This window comes from Chinchilla lanigera, unplaced genomic scaffold (genome assembly GCF_000276665.1).
Source record: "Chinchilla lanigera isolate Chin_1 unplaced genomic scaffold, ChiLan1.0 scaffold00012, whole genome shotgun sequence".
NCBI lineage: Eukaryota > Metazoa > Chordata > Mammalia > Rodentia > Chinchillidae > Chinchilla > Chinchilla lanigera.
This window is the reverse complement of record NW_004955413.1, coordinates 24357768-24372110: the sequence shown is the minus strand read 5'-3', so window position 1 is coordinate 24372110 and position 14343 is coordinate 24357768. Positions and strand designations below refer to the sequence as shown.

The following is a 14343-nucleotide window of genomic DNA, read 5'->3' as shown; positions in this document are numbered from 1 at the left end:
CTTTTGCCGCTGAGCTAAATCCCCAGCCCCCCCTTTATTTTTTTTTAATTGAAGATTTCTATTCACATATATCAGTTTATAACCTAGTGTTTCACTTACAGTTACACCGAGCACATTGCCCATGTTATTAAAAGTCCCATTTATCTCATAACCATGATGCAACTCATTTCTCCAGGGCTCTCTGCACGCTGTGACCATTTCTCACGATTACAGTGTCACAGCGGACACCTTTGCGTGTGGCTCTGTACTCCTAGCTCATTCACCTTAAGACAGTGTCACGTATGCAGACAGCGGGGCTCCCTGGGGTGCAAGTGCCTGACCCGATGCAGGGTGGGGCCAGCCCCACGCCAGGGACCAGCATGGAGCACTGCAGGCCTCAGTGTCTCGGCCCCGGTGCTGCGTGCTGGGTGCGGTGGTGAGGCTGGCGATGGCTCTGCAGCCATGGGAGGGGAGGGCGGCAGGACTCTGCCCCCGCTGGTTCCCCTTGGCATCCACACTGCGTGGGCTGGTGACAGCTGTCTGGGACCAGGCTGGTCACGTCTGCAAACCGCCGGAAGCCCATGGAAGTCAGGACTGCAGCTCCCCTGGCCAGGGACACGTGGCCAGCGCCCAGAGCCCTTAGAGGAGAAGGGACTGCCCAGTGGTTCTCCACTGTCTCTGTACCTGCTTCCTTCTGCCAGGGCCCTCAGAGGAGACCTGGCAAAGCCCCACGCCTCCCACCCACTGCAGAGGAGAGGCTGTTGGGCAGCAGCCCGAGGTGCCTCCGCCACCTGCAAACGGCCCCACTTTCTGCCTCCATCAGTGGCCGCCTGTCTGCTGAGCCCCCATCACCTCGCCCCTCCCCACCTCCCAGAGACCTCCTCTCCCCACCGCCCTTCCTCTCACCCCGGAGGGAAGGACGCAAAGCCCCTTAGGCTGCTGCCTTTACCCCTCCTCTTCCCAATAGCGTGGCCCCAGAACCGTCTACACTGCTATTTTTTTTTCCAGTACTGGGAATCGAACTCATGACCTTGCGCTTGCTGGGCAGGCATTATGCCACTGAGCTAAATCCCCAGCTCCTACACTGCTGTCTAGACAGCTGTCTACACTGCCTCTCCTCCCGATAGCTCCTCCCGAAGCTCTGGGGCACGGGCTCCACAGCGTGCAACCCTCTGTCCTGGGTGCTCTCTCTCCCCTGTCTGTCCCAGCTGGGGTGTGGGGTGAAGAGTCAGGCCTGGCTCTGGTGGTGTCCACGACATCTGTGCTGCCTGGGCATTACCTGCAGGGACCGGAAATGCTGGGGCACCCTGCAACCCTCCCCGAGTTCCAAAGACACGGTGGCCCCTCTGTGGGAGAGCCCAAGGAGCCAAATTATTGGGTGACCTGTTGGTTGGGGTCCTACCATTCCAAGAAGAGCCACTGAGGACTTTTCCTACCCTCCCCCTCCCCCAAACACTCTCCAAATTATAGGTAGCGAAACTTCAGAAATCGGCTTAAATCAGACTAATGGCCACACCTATAATCCCAGCTACTAAGGAGGCTGAGGCAGGAGGATCACTTGAGCCCAGGAGTTCAGGGGCAACCTGGACAACACAGTGAGACTTTATCTCAAAATAAAATAAAATTATATTAAATTAAGTTAAAATAAAATAAAAGTTCCCACCCACATGCAAGGCCAGTCACCCTCTGCTCTGCACTGTAACATCAGGATGACCTTGGCTCCCGACCATAACAGCCTTTTTTTTTTTTCTTGTGCTAAGGATTGAATCCATGCTAGGCAAGCGCTCTACCACCCCCAACCCTTTTCTATCTTTTTATTTTGAGACAGCATCTCGCTAAGTTGCCCAGGTTGGTTGTGAACCTGCGATCCTCCTGCTTCAGCTTCCTGAGTAGCTGGAATTTCAGGTGACTGCCCTTGTGCCCAGCTTGGTAAAGAACATCTTTATTGAGAAGCAGTTCACATATCATATGATCCACACACTGAAAGCACACAGTTCAGCAGTGTGCACACCTCACGGAGATGTGTGACCCTTCCACACCTGTTCAGAGCATGTGTGCCACACCCACTCAAGAAACCCTACACCCTCGGCCAGCAGCCCTGAGCCCCAGCTTGGCAAGCACTCGCCTACCTTTTGTCCCTATAGGTTTGCCTATCCCACACTGCTGCTGGAAGCTCAGTGCCAGCTTGGGGTACATAGTGAGTTCAAGACCAGCCTAAGCTACACAGTGAGACTTTGTCAAAAAAAGAAAAATACACACAGACCTGAAGCTCTTGCAGATCATTGTCATTATCCTGGACAATTGGACATTCCTGACCCAGCTCCCTGGCTTGTGCCCCCGAGGCACAGCCTACACACATTCGTAAAGCATCAGCATTGGGGTGCTGACCACATACACATACACCACATACATACACCCCGCCACCGGGGCCCTCCTATGAGGCAGGTGCTGTCACCCACATTTTACAGGTGAGGAAACTGAGGCCCACAGCTGGCGCTAACCACTGGCTCTGGGCATGCTCTTGGCACCTGTGAACTAACTGAAAATATTCACTGAATGAGTACCAGGCGCTGGGCCAGGTCCTGGAGACACGACAATAAACCAGGCTGGCACTGCCCATAGGGCAGAGGTCTTTCTAGAACACAAATCTGACCCTTTTGAATCAGTGCCATCCCTCTGCCCTTCAGTCCATACCTTCCGTGGCACCCGGCCCTCAGGACCCCCTCTGCTCTCGGAGCCCTGCCCTGCCCTCCCCTACACTGTCCCTCCCCCTTTCTGCACCGGCCCAGGCCTCCCTGGAGCGTCCACCTTGACATACACCACCCTCCTCTCCTATATGGCCTCCCCAGTGGCAGTTACTTCTACCTCTGCCCCCTCCAGGAAGTCTTCCTTCCCAACTTCCGGCCAGGGGAGAACCCTTAGAGCTTCCTGCGCCTGTCTTGCAGCACATGAGATTTCTCTCTCCTGCAGCCTGGGCTTCTCCAGCTCTGACTAGTGCATCCCAGTCCCTCTGCCCTCATCCACCAACCCCGAAGCTCGTAGGTTCTCCTGGCCGAGGACAGTGGTCACGAGCGAGAGACACACACTCTGCTCTGGGCCGTGCTTAACGAGAAGCCACATTGCTGTGCCCACAGGGCTGGAGAAAGACACGGGAGTGGCTGGATGTTTGGGGTGCTGCACACAACTTCCTCAGGCTCTGGCTTCCCGGCTGGGGTCTACCCACGAGTCCCCAGCTCTCAAGGTAGCCCTGCAAAGAGATGAGCAGGGCTGGGGTCAGCTTGGTGGGCTCCCGATCCTGGCTGCAGAGTCTCTCTGTGCCTCAGTTTCCTGATCCGAAAAATGACATCATCTGGCCTCCCACCCCTGCCGGCTTTGCAAGGCGGTTGTGAGGGGCCACGGGAGGGGCCGGTGACACACACTGTCGTCTCAGAGAGCAGACACTCCGTTGTCTGGCCAGCTTCCTGACATTCCCGTCTTGGGCACATTCTGTTTCATTTTGCAGAATTCCAATCAGTTTGACTTTGGCTTCCCCTGGAGGCCTGGGCCACTGTGGCTGTTCTCACAGAGTAGGGTCTATTCAGGGGCTGTCTCTGGAAAGGTTGGAGCCTGGGGAAAAGCTCAGGCCCAGCTCACCAGACTGGGGACAGACACCCTCGGAGCCGCATTGCCACCTGCTGAGATGGTGACTCTCTTATCAGGGAATAGCCTGGTCTGGGGGCCTGGAAAGAGGAAGGTCCCATCTCCCCCTGGAGGACAGGAAGTAGGCCAGAGGCATCTCCTTAATGCCTCGCCACTCCCAGTGTGGCCTTCAAACAGGCCAGGGAGTGGTCTGCAAGGGTGGCTCTCAAGATGGCCGCCGCGGCCTCCAAAGTCTCTTCTCCCAGGTCGCCTGAGGAAAGAGAGGGCGCCACGGCCAGGCCACGGTCACTCCTCAAAGCCCAGGGGTGCAGAGTGGGGCGGGAAGCATGGGGCGGAGGGAGCTGGGGTGGGTGGGGGGCCGGGGAAGAGCCAGAGAGAGGGGCCGGGAGAGGAACAAAAGGTCCCTTTGTGGTGCGGGGCAGGGAGAAGAGGGCGCGCATTACCCAATGCCCAGAAGCCATGTTGGTAACAAGAGAATCATTCTCTGTCTTGCTTGGAAAACAACTTGGAGCAGAGAGAGACAGGGAGAGATTTAACCCCATGGGCGCGGGCGCGGGGGCCCGAGGCCACAGTGGGAGGTGTGGGGACCAGGGCATGCTTGGGGGTCTTTGGGTCCCGAAGCAACGCGACTTCCTGTCTCCCAGGCCTGGTCCACGGTAGACGGGACCAGACTCTCAACATGGCCCCTTGGCCGAATCCCAGCGGCTTTTGGACAGAGACCGGAGCCACAAGCTTCTACCTGCCTGGGCCTCGTCAGATGTGACCCCCTTTCAAGAAGGCACCGGGGCCTGGCCCACCTCAGCCTCAAGAGGATCCTTACGTGGCTTCCTAGTCCAGGCCTGTTCCTCGTTCCAGGGCTGCTGGCCTTCCCGTGGTGACAGGGCGCACATCCTTTCCCGGGAACGTCCCTCCCATCTTTGCACAGTTTTGTCTTTGAGAAAGCCTTTCCCAAAATATAGTCAAAGCTCTCCATCCCGGCCCTGCTTCCCCCCCGTTCCCCAACTTCTGCCCACCAGCCCCGGCGCCCAGGCTCCTGGAGGCCACATCCAATAACAGGGCCAGGCCCTTGCTTGCATACTTCTTGCCTTCCCCCTCCTCTTCTCCTTCCCCTTTCCTTTCCTTTTCCTCCCCACCCTTTCTCTCTACTCGTCTCCTCTCCTCCCCTCCCCGCCCCTCCCTTCTCTTTTCCTCTCCTCTCCTCCCTCCCTCTTTCTTTCTTTCCTTCCTTCCTTCTACACGAATGGATCTCTGGCCGTGTGCCAAGCACTATTCCAGCCCTGGGACTATAGCAGTCAACAAAGTAGACCACCTCTGTCCTCATGGAACAGATATTTCACCACCGGGGAAATGGGTGAGAAACAAGCCTATAAGCTAATGTCAGATAGTCCTAAATTCCACGATGGAAGGCAAGGCAAGATGGAGGGAGACAGAGCCAGGAAGCATGTTCCGTTAGTTAACAGTAGAACACACCTGTAATCCTAGCACTCTGGGAGGCTGAGGCAGGAAGCTTGCAAGTTTGAGGTCAGGCTGGGCTATGTAGTGAGACCCTATGTCATTAGTAATAATAATTAATGATTAATAATAATGATGATGATGATAAAAATAAAAGAGCTGGGGGTGTAGCTCAGTGCTAGGTTCAATTCCTAGAGAAAAAGAGAGAGAGAAACAACCCCTGCAAAGGTGCAACATCAGAAAAGATACAAGCAAAGAGAAGAAGAGTATCTGGAGCAAGGATGCTGCAGACAGCAGGACATGCAAAGGCCCTGTGGGTGGATCTGCCAGGAGGCCTGTTCAGCTAGAGCTCAGTGAGCCAGGGGTGATGAGGGCCATGGGGCACCAGATCCGTGGGGTGGGAGGGTCTGGTAGTGAAGGCCGGAGGGGTAAAGGGCCTTGTTCGTAGGACAAAAGCCAGAGGACAGCAGTGCTGCTCCCTGACTGGGGGGCCGAGCTCAGCCCCGGGAGGGCACCTGGCTGGTAAACCTCAGCTAGGAGGTCCTCATTGTTTATAAGCAGGAAAGCCTCCTCTTTGGGCAGGGTGTCTGTCATTTTGTTTTGTTGCTTATTGTTAGCGGTACAGGGGATGGAACCCAGGACCTTCCACATCCTAGGCAAGCACCCTTTTTAAATTGTATTGTTAGAGAGGGTCTCAGTAAATTACCCAGGCTGCCTTGAAGTTGCGACCCTCCTGCCTCAGCCTCCTGAGCATCTGGGGTTACAGGATTCCACCACCGTGCCCAGCTCTTGAGGGAGATTTCAAGCTTTAGAGCTCTGAGCACATCCCCTACCCCCCGCCCTTCTTGCTGTGATATCAGCAAATGGCCCAGCAAGGGGGGACACCCCACGTCCAACCTCAGTGGTCCCTGGCCTCACAAATCCTCAGCTTCTGCATTTGTAAATCACATCCACCTGGCAGATGTGTGGGTGCATTAAAAAAAAGACAGCTCACTTTTCAGGGGGTAGAAAGGGGCTCAGAGAGATGAGGCCACGCAGCTCTTGGTGACCGGCCAGGACTTTAATACCAGGGCCCACGCATCTGTGGGCTCCTCCCTGTGTCCACAGCTCTAAGAGGTGTGGGGCAGTTGCTGCAGGAAGTGGTGACAGCAGGAGAGGGAAGCTGCAGGCCCAAGACGGCAGGGTGGGGGGCTCCCTCGTGAGGATGCTTAAGGCCCCGCCCCAGGTGAGCAGAAGACAGACAGCCACCCTGGCTCCCTGTCCCCTGATGGGTGTGGCGCACGGCACCAGTGACAAAAGATCCGTAACCTCAGGCCTGAGCAGCACATAGAGGAGAACGGAAGACACGGAAGGAGGAAGGAGGGAGCTGTGGCAGAGGCAGGGAGCTGCCTAGGGAGGGGGCGTTGCACAGGCTGAGGCCAGGGCAGCCTGTGGGTGGGGGTCTGCAGGGGACACAGCAGGGGATGCACCCAGAGAGCGGGCAGAGGGCGCTCCGGGCCTCACCTCCCACGCACAGGCCACCTGGAAGCTCTGCCTGAGCTCTCATTTTAGTTCTTCGCTGCTCAAAGATGACCTGAAGCAAACTCTGACCGCTTTAAGGTTTTATTTTCTTATCTGTGAAATGGAGAAGGTATTGGCACCTACCTCCTAGCACTGTCCAATAAAAGAATCAGCTTCAGAGAGGGCACTCAGCTGGGGGGAAAGTGCCTGCCTGGCATGTTCCATCCCCAGCACAAATCATCAGCATCGTCATCATCACCATCATCATGAAAATAAAAAAAACTTGAAATTCCCTGTAATACTCAATGTTAATACAAAGCAGTTCCTATTAAAGATAAATAGCCAGTGTGTACCAACTTCCCAGTGACTGTAACCATTATGTACTACAAACATGTACTAATATAAGTAAATAAATAAATAGCTAGCAGCCGCAGTGGCAAAGCCTGTAATTCCAGAACTCTAGGAGGCTGAGGCGGGAGGGTGGAAAGTTCAAGCCAAGCCTGGGTGACTTAGCAACTTAGCAAGACGCTGTAGCCCAGGCTGGCCTCGAACTCACGACGATCCTCCTACCTCAGCCTCCTGAGTGCTGGCATTACAGGCGTGTGCTACCACACCTAGCTCAATCCCTAGTACTTCAAAATAACAATGATTGAAATGAAAGGAAAATGCTCAAAAGTAAAGGGCAACTGGGGTGTGGGAAAAGAAAAGCAAAAGAAGGGGAAATTATGTAAGTACATATATGCAGGATAGCTAACATAGTTGTACTACTGTCTTCTATTGCTCTGCAGAAAGGAACAGCTAATGCTTACTCATTTGATCAGTCTTGCATGTCTATTTGTTTTCCTGAGAAACCACTTTGAAGATATCAATAAGTAATACAACAACCATGGTTAATTTCCTACAACTTTGTCTGTAACTCTGTTTTGTTTTGTATTATTCTTATGCTATTTTGTAAATGGATCTCTGTCTGTTAATGTTTTCCTTCTATTATTTTTTAAAATAAAGTAAAAAAAATAACAGTGATTATGATGATGATGATGATGATGATGTTAATAATAGACAACTCCCTACTGGCCTCTACTTCTGGCCTCTGCTCTCTCTCTGGTGTCTCTGCCAGCTGCTTCTGTGGCTGACCGGGGTTCCGAGGGGACCGAACCCTCTAGGCAGACTGGGTTGAGAATCTCCTCCCTGGGGTCAGTTCTTTCCTTCCTTCCCAAGTGGAGAGTATGTCTTACCCCCGTTTTACAGGGTGCAGAGTGGGAAACTGAAGCTTGGAGACAAGTCCAGAGTGGCAGTGCTGGAATTCTCACTGGGGAGAAGCTGGGCTCCCCGCTGTGTCCCGTGCCAGGTACTTCCAGCTCATGGATCCATCGCCAGAAGGTCTCTGGTTCCGTCGTTACCTCCCCATTTCTCAGAGAAGGAAGTTGAGTCCCCAGCTGGCACTCAGACAGGAAGCGGCCGGGCAGGTCCTGGGAGAACAGGTCTGAGGACACTGCGGAAGGAAGGAGGCCACAGCTGAGGCCGTGATGAGAGTCTGAGACAGCCCAGGCAGGCGGGAAGGACACCGGGGAACCCAGGGAGCAAGGCCTAGAACGGTGGCCTAGAAAGGCGGCACCAGGTGGGAGGCAGGAAGGGGCAGCTGGGGAGGAGAGAAAGCCCAGAGGACAGGCAGGGACAGGGAAAGCCCCGGGCTTTGGGACGCCTGTGACTGTCCGGCTCCCCGCACCTGCCCCAGCCGGCACTGGGAGTGGGGGTCGGCCAGGGCCACAGCCACTCTTAACTCACAGGATCGAAGGGGTCGGGCCCCCGACGGCGCAGTGAACTTGGAGGCGGTGGGTCACGCGGGCCGTCGCCCGTGCAGGCCCAGTGTCCTCACCCACGTCACCCACTCGCCCGGCAGCCCGGGACGGAAGCCTCTAGGCCATTCCACGCGGCCATGTCGTCAGTCGGCCAAGTCACATGGTGGGCAGGCGGCGGGGCCGTGGCGCCTTCCGGTGGCTTCCCCGCCTCCACCCGCCCCTCAGGATCCTGCCACCACGTTTGGAAAACAACTGAAGAAATCAAGTGGAAACACAAATCCGCCACCCAGTCCCTCCTGCTCCCGGGGCCAGAACCCCCCACCCACTCACTGCATGAGGACACGCCAGCCTGGCAGGGTTTGCCTTGGCGAGGCCCCATGGCGCCGCCACTCCGCGCCTGTCACCCGTCTGGGCACCCCTGCCCCAGGGGGACCTGGGATGCCAGGTGGATCCCCTCCTTCACTCTTCCCCCCAAAACTTCCGGACTACGCCTGCAGGGCCAGGGAAGTTCCAGGCCTGGCCACCCCAAAGACTAGCTGGTTAGTGGGGACAGCTCTCGTGCTCTGTGGGTCTCAGCTCTGTCCTGGGCACGGTGGGAGCAATTATCATTGCCCAGCCCGCTCATGGGGCTAAAGGGACGAGGACAAAGGAGGGCGGCCTGTGCAAACTGCAGCGAGGGGGCACCGCAGCGTTACCTCTCAGGTTGGGGAAGTCAGCTCCACTTGGGAGACATGAATTAAGGATAACAGTACAGGGCCCCCTAGGCTGCGCCCCTCTGAGCCCCAGGGCCCACCCCCGAGCCCTTGCCAGCTTCGGCTTGCTGCCTCTCCTGGCCCAGCCCTTCTCAGAGTCCACGGATGGCCACCCCCAGCCTGAAACGTGGCGGTGGAGCCGCTGATCCCTGCAGGAGTGGCGCCTGCCGCCCTTGCGTGTGTCTACAGCGTGCGCCGTGCTGGCACTGTCCCACGGTGTTGGTCACCCTGGTCCCCTGCCCTACCCTCAGCACTCAGTGGAGCTGAGTGTGTGCGCGTGGGTGTGCGTGTGTGTGTGCTCATGCACGCGTATGTGAGATGGAGGGTGGCCGTGCAGGGTCAGCCGGCTCAGGAAACTGCGGACAGCCACCGGGGGAGGTCAGAGCAGACTCCAATCCAGTGCCCCCGACCCGGGTCACACCAGACCAAGTCTGGCTCCTCAGTCTCCATGCCGTGTGGCGGGTCTGGAACTCTGCTGCAAGCTGGTCGCAGACAGAGCGGGGCACACTGGCCACACATTAACACTCAGGCTTCAGGCCAAAGCGGAGGCCAAGACCGAGGGGACTAGAGTTCTGGGGAGTGGGGGGTGGATGTGAACCAGTTTGAGGGAAAAACTGTCGGGGCCGATGACCAGCCGTGAGGGGATGACGGGGCAGATGAGTCAGAAATGACTCTGAAGTTTCACTCCCGGGTCACTGGAGAACAGTGGCGCCGTTCACGAGGCAAGCGGGGAGGCGAGGGCTGGTCTGGGGGCAGGATGGTGACGCCAGTTTGGGACATGGAGGTTTTCGGGTGGGAAGCACCCTCCGAGGTCACCCGACTCAGACGTGAGGGAGTGGAGGCCGGGACTGCTGGGGAGTGAGGAGCTGGGCCGGGGTCGGGGTCGGTGCCAGGCCCAAGGCTGGGCCCTGCCAGGTTCACAGGGATGGGCCGAGATGAGTCCTGCCCCGGGCTGCAGGGGTCGCTGTCCTGGGGGGGAGGCAGACAGCTTAATCACAACTCGATCTAAGGGGACCCCGCAGACATGGTGGGGGCTCAGAGGCCAGGCCGACCTCGGGGCAGGGTGTGGGGGAAGGGAAGCTGGCCAAGGAACAACATCACCGCTGTCGCTCTGTTGCTACCCGCCAAGTGCCCCTCATTTAATCCCTGCAACCATCCTGCAAGACACATGCATGACTGTCCCCTCACAGATGAGCTTGAGATCGGTCCGGCAGACTGGCCCCGGCCTTGAAGGGCTGAGGGTGCCCTGCTCCTCGGAATAGTTGTGCTGAAACCAAGGCCCCTACAGACAAGTAGGAGTTTTCCTAGTGACATGAGGGGGAAGTGACTCCAGTTGGTGCCCAGGCCGGGAGACCCACCACCCCCTGGGCAGGTTGAGGCCCTAGTGCCCTTCTCTCTTGCCTCTTTCTGCCCCTACCTGTCCCCAAGCCCCTCACTTTGCATACCCTGCCCGCCCTTTGTCATACAGATGAGCCAGGGTCAGGGGGCTGAGGTGGGTCCGAGTCCTCCCATGGGATGGGACCAAGCCCTGAGCTCATTTCCGTCCTGGGCCACAATTTGCAGGCAGCTGGAGATGGAGTGCTTATGACCCCCGTGCAGCAGGAGCTGGGGTCACCTCACACCAGCTTCCAAGTCTGTCCATTCTCCCAGTGTCCCCGCTGCGTGGTGAAGTGCCCCGCTGCGCCCCACAGAAGAGACAGTGCTGTGTGACAGCACAGCTGCCCTCTCTGCACCTACTGGTCCCTTCCCAAAGGCCCCTCTGCACGTCCCCTTCCAGAAACCTCCTGCCCTGCCAGGTTTGTTCATGGCGGGTGCCCAGTTAGTGTTCAGTGTTTGAATGGGAGGGGAGTGGACTGGATGGATGCGTGCCGTGATGGGGCCCTGGGGCCCTGGGAAGCTCTGACTGCAGTGCCCTGCCCCAAGGTGTTCATGGAGGATACACCAGCTGTTAACTTCAGGAAAGCCAAAGCCAGCAACAGACTCAAACCAGCCAGGTTACCTGGAAACTGATCCTTTCACTCTCTGCTCAGTCTCCTGAACTCCTCTTCACCCTTCAAAGCCCAACCCATCCCTGATGCTACCTCCTCCAACAGGTTTCACATTCTACCTTGCTCACACTCTAATTGCTGTACTCATAGCGCTGGGTAGTGCCTGTCCGTCTGTCTGTCCATCACCCCATTAGCCTGGAGCCAATTGAGGGAGAGCCTTATTGAAGCAGTCTTCAGCCTGGCGCCAGACAGGCTGAGAAACTGATTGCTGGACCTGAATTGACTCTATCACTGCTGGGCAACTCATCCCCTCTCTCTGGGCCTCAGTTTCCCCCTCTGCATAAACTAGATTTTCACTAGGTAGCTTCCAAAGACCCTTCACCTCACTGCCTTCTAGGATTCTGTGCCACTCCCTGCCCCCCATCTGTCCCTAACTTCAAGTCTGCTCCTGGGGCCCCAGCCCTCAGATAGGTGGCTCCCCTTCCCAGGCTGCCTTCACCCTCACCCCCAGACCCTGAGCTCATTTTCCAGGGTGCTCCCAGCTCTCGCCTTGCCCACCCGTCTCGCCTTCCTTGCTCCCTGCAGGAACGCAGCGCGCATAGTGCCCCTGCAGAGGCTACGGTGCGGTGGCCGGGGCTTGCAGGCCCTTTGGGAGCTGGCAGAGTCCCTGTTCAGGCAGGCCCAGGAGCCGCCTGCCCATCACAGTAGGCGGGCACCCCACAAGCCTCGGGGCAAACAGCCACATGCCACCGTCTGTCGACTCCAACCTTCAGGGAACGGTGGATAGGGTGGGCTGGGCCCCTTCTTCCCAGCTCACGGAGAGCGTGCAGTGGCTGTGTGGTCACTGCCCTCTGATCTGTGCCTTCCTCCATCCCAGCACCCCCGTGGACACATGCATGTGCACGCATGTACACAGCACACACACGCTCACACAAACACGCATGCCTGCACAGGAACCCGTCTCTATCACCCTGGGCTGCACCCGGAGCACGGGCAGGTGTCAGGGCACTGTCCAGATTTTCTGGCCACAGGGAGACCCCAGGGCTGTTAGAAGGGGCTCCTCATCCCTCCAGGGTCTTAAAATCTCAGAACCCTACTCAGCGGCAGTGTCCTGCCTCAGGAGAGAACCCTGGCTCTGGCTTTGTCACCGGAGTCCTAGATAGTACAGATACAGTGGTTGAGAGCCCAGATTGATGCCTCCTCCCTAAGAGCTGGGTGATCTTTGGCCAATCCTAACCTCACAATAGTACCATTGTCCTATCTGTAATACAGTGTCAGGTAAGAGCACCTGTGATGAAATGAGTTTCCAGATGTGCACCACTGACTGGCATGCAGTAGGTGCTCAATAAACATTGGCTGCTGCTGTTATGAGGATAGAGGGGAGGTGCTCGGTATCTTTGCCTGTGAACTCCAGCGGTCATGGCAGGAGCTAGGGAGACACCCCAGGAGCTCACAAAGATGGGAGAGAGACGCTGGGCCTCCATGTGTCTCTGGGTGCACCGGGGAGATGTCCAGCCATGACAGCTGAGGGGCTGAGCCATGAGAAAGGAGCATCAAGAGCTATGAGAGACCTCAGAAGAGGAGAGGAGTTCCTAGAACAGAGACAAGAGGGACTTCCGGGTGGAAGAACAGCCTCCACAAGGATGGTCACCACTCAGCAGAGGAGCACGGGCCGGCATGGGGTGGCCTTGGCCCCACCCTGCATTACACACAAGTCACCCGCCCCACACAGACAGACACACCTCCTTCTGTGCCTTGGCACTTTTGTTCCCAAGACCCCTCCCGAAGGTGTCACCTCTTCTGAGAGGTGCATGGCCTCGGAGCTTTTCCATGATCTTGGGACCTCTGACTCCCACCAGGATGGGAGCCCAGAGACCTGCAGGTAAGGAGAACTCGACAGGGACCAGTGGAATGGATGGATGGATGGGTGGGTGGATGGATGGATGGATGGATGGAGGGGTGGATGGATGGATGGATGGGTGGATGGGTGGATGGATGGATGGATGGATGGGTGGATGGGTGGATGGGGGGTGGGTGGATGGATGGATGGATGGATGGAGGGGTGGATGGGTGGTGGATGGGTGGATGGATGGGTGGATGGATGGATGGGTGGATAGATGGGTGGATGGATGGATGGGTGGATGGGTGGGTGGGTGGATGGATGGGTGGATGGATGAGTGATTGGATGGTAGATGATGGAAAGACTAACAAGGAACTGACACAAGTTTGTCCTTGGATTTTGTAACACATCTGACAAACCATGACTAAAGAAGAGAGAAAAATGACACTTTCCAGATAACACTCTTCTAACCAGATGTTCAGACTAAACAAAAGAGGAAAGAAAGACCAGAGTGAGTGCACTGCATTGCCTTCCCTGCCTGCTTTTCTGTAAAAGAAGGCGGCAGTGATATTCAGCCCTCATGATCATGGCTTCAGATGGGAACCTGGTAGCGGGACAATTGATATTCAAAAAATTTGAAGCATAGTGACTGGAAAGGAGTAAATTTGACGGTTTAATAACACATAGAAGTGAGTCCGAGGCCAACTCCTAAATGGTAGCAGGGATTGAAAGGTGCCAGGCCACCCAAGTGCAGATATGATGTCTGCCACCCTTGAGCACCAGGACAGTGGGTCTCTAGGGAAAATGACATAGACAACCAATTGTGACCCAAGATAGAAAGTCTTTGAGTCAAGAGGACTGTCTTCAATTGGAGGCCAGCCTGAACCACATAGCATGACTTCTCTCTCTCTCTTGCTCTCTCTCTCTCTCTCTCTCTCTCTCTCTCTCACACACACACACACACACACACACACATACACACAGAAAGGCCTCCAAAAAGAAAAAAAGAAAGGCCAATACAATTGGCCTTTAGTAGCTGTGTTCCTCATCCACAAATTTAACCAAGTGAAGATAGAAAATAAAAGACCTGGGAGGGTGTGTAGATTACATGCAGACACTGTTATTTTATTTATGGGACCTGAACACAAAGGTCCCAGAGGTAAAAATGGCACTCACAAGGGTCCTGGAGCAAATTCCCTGCAGATATGGAAGGGCCGAAGGGACTGCAGAAGGAGGGTTGCAGAGGAATGGATAGAGAGGGTTGAACTCAGGGCCTCAAGCAAAGCTAGGAAAGCACTCTATGGCTGAACTACATTCCCAGCCACCGAAAGTATGAAATGACGTTGCATAATAAATGACATTTATTACATGAGTTTCTTTCTTTTTTTTTTTTT

At 56.1% G+C, this 14343-nt stretch overlaps 1 long non-coding RNA gene across 3 annotated transcripts in view; it reads right to left on the bottom strand.

Moving 5' to 3' along the window:
• Positions 1-1840: 1840 nt before the first annotated feature.
• The window catches only part of LOC102014036, a 45778-nt gene continuing 33275 nt past the window's right edge, over positions 1841-14343 (bottom strand). Inside the window, exons 2-4 of one of the 3 annotated variants that reach the window (XR_260104.1) lie at positions 7806-8062; positions 6574-6684; positions 1841-3226 (exon numbers count right to left, since the gene is read on the bottom strand). This is a non-coding gene — a long non-coding RNA (uncharacterized LOC102014036). Of the gene's footprint in view, positions 3227-5824; positions 6685-7799; positions 8063-14343 lie in introns of those variants that run through there. The other 2 variants (XR_001232987.1, XR_001232986.1) reach the window with 2 other exon arrangements.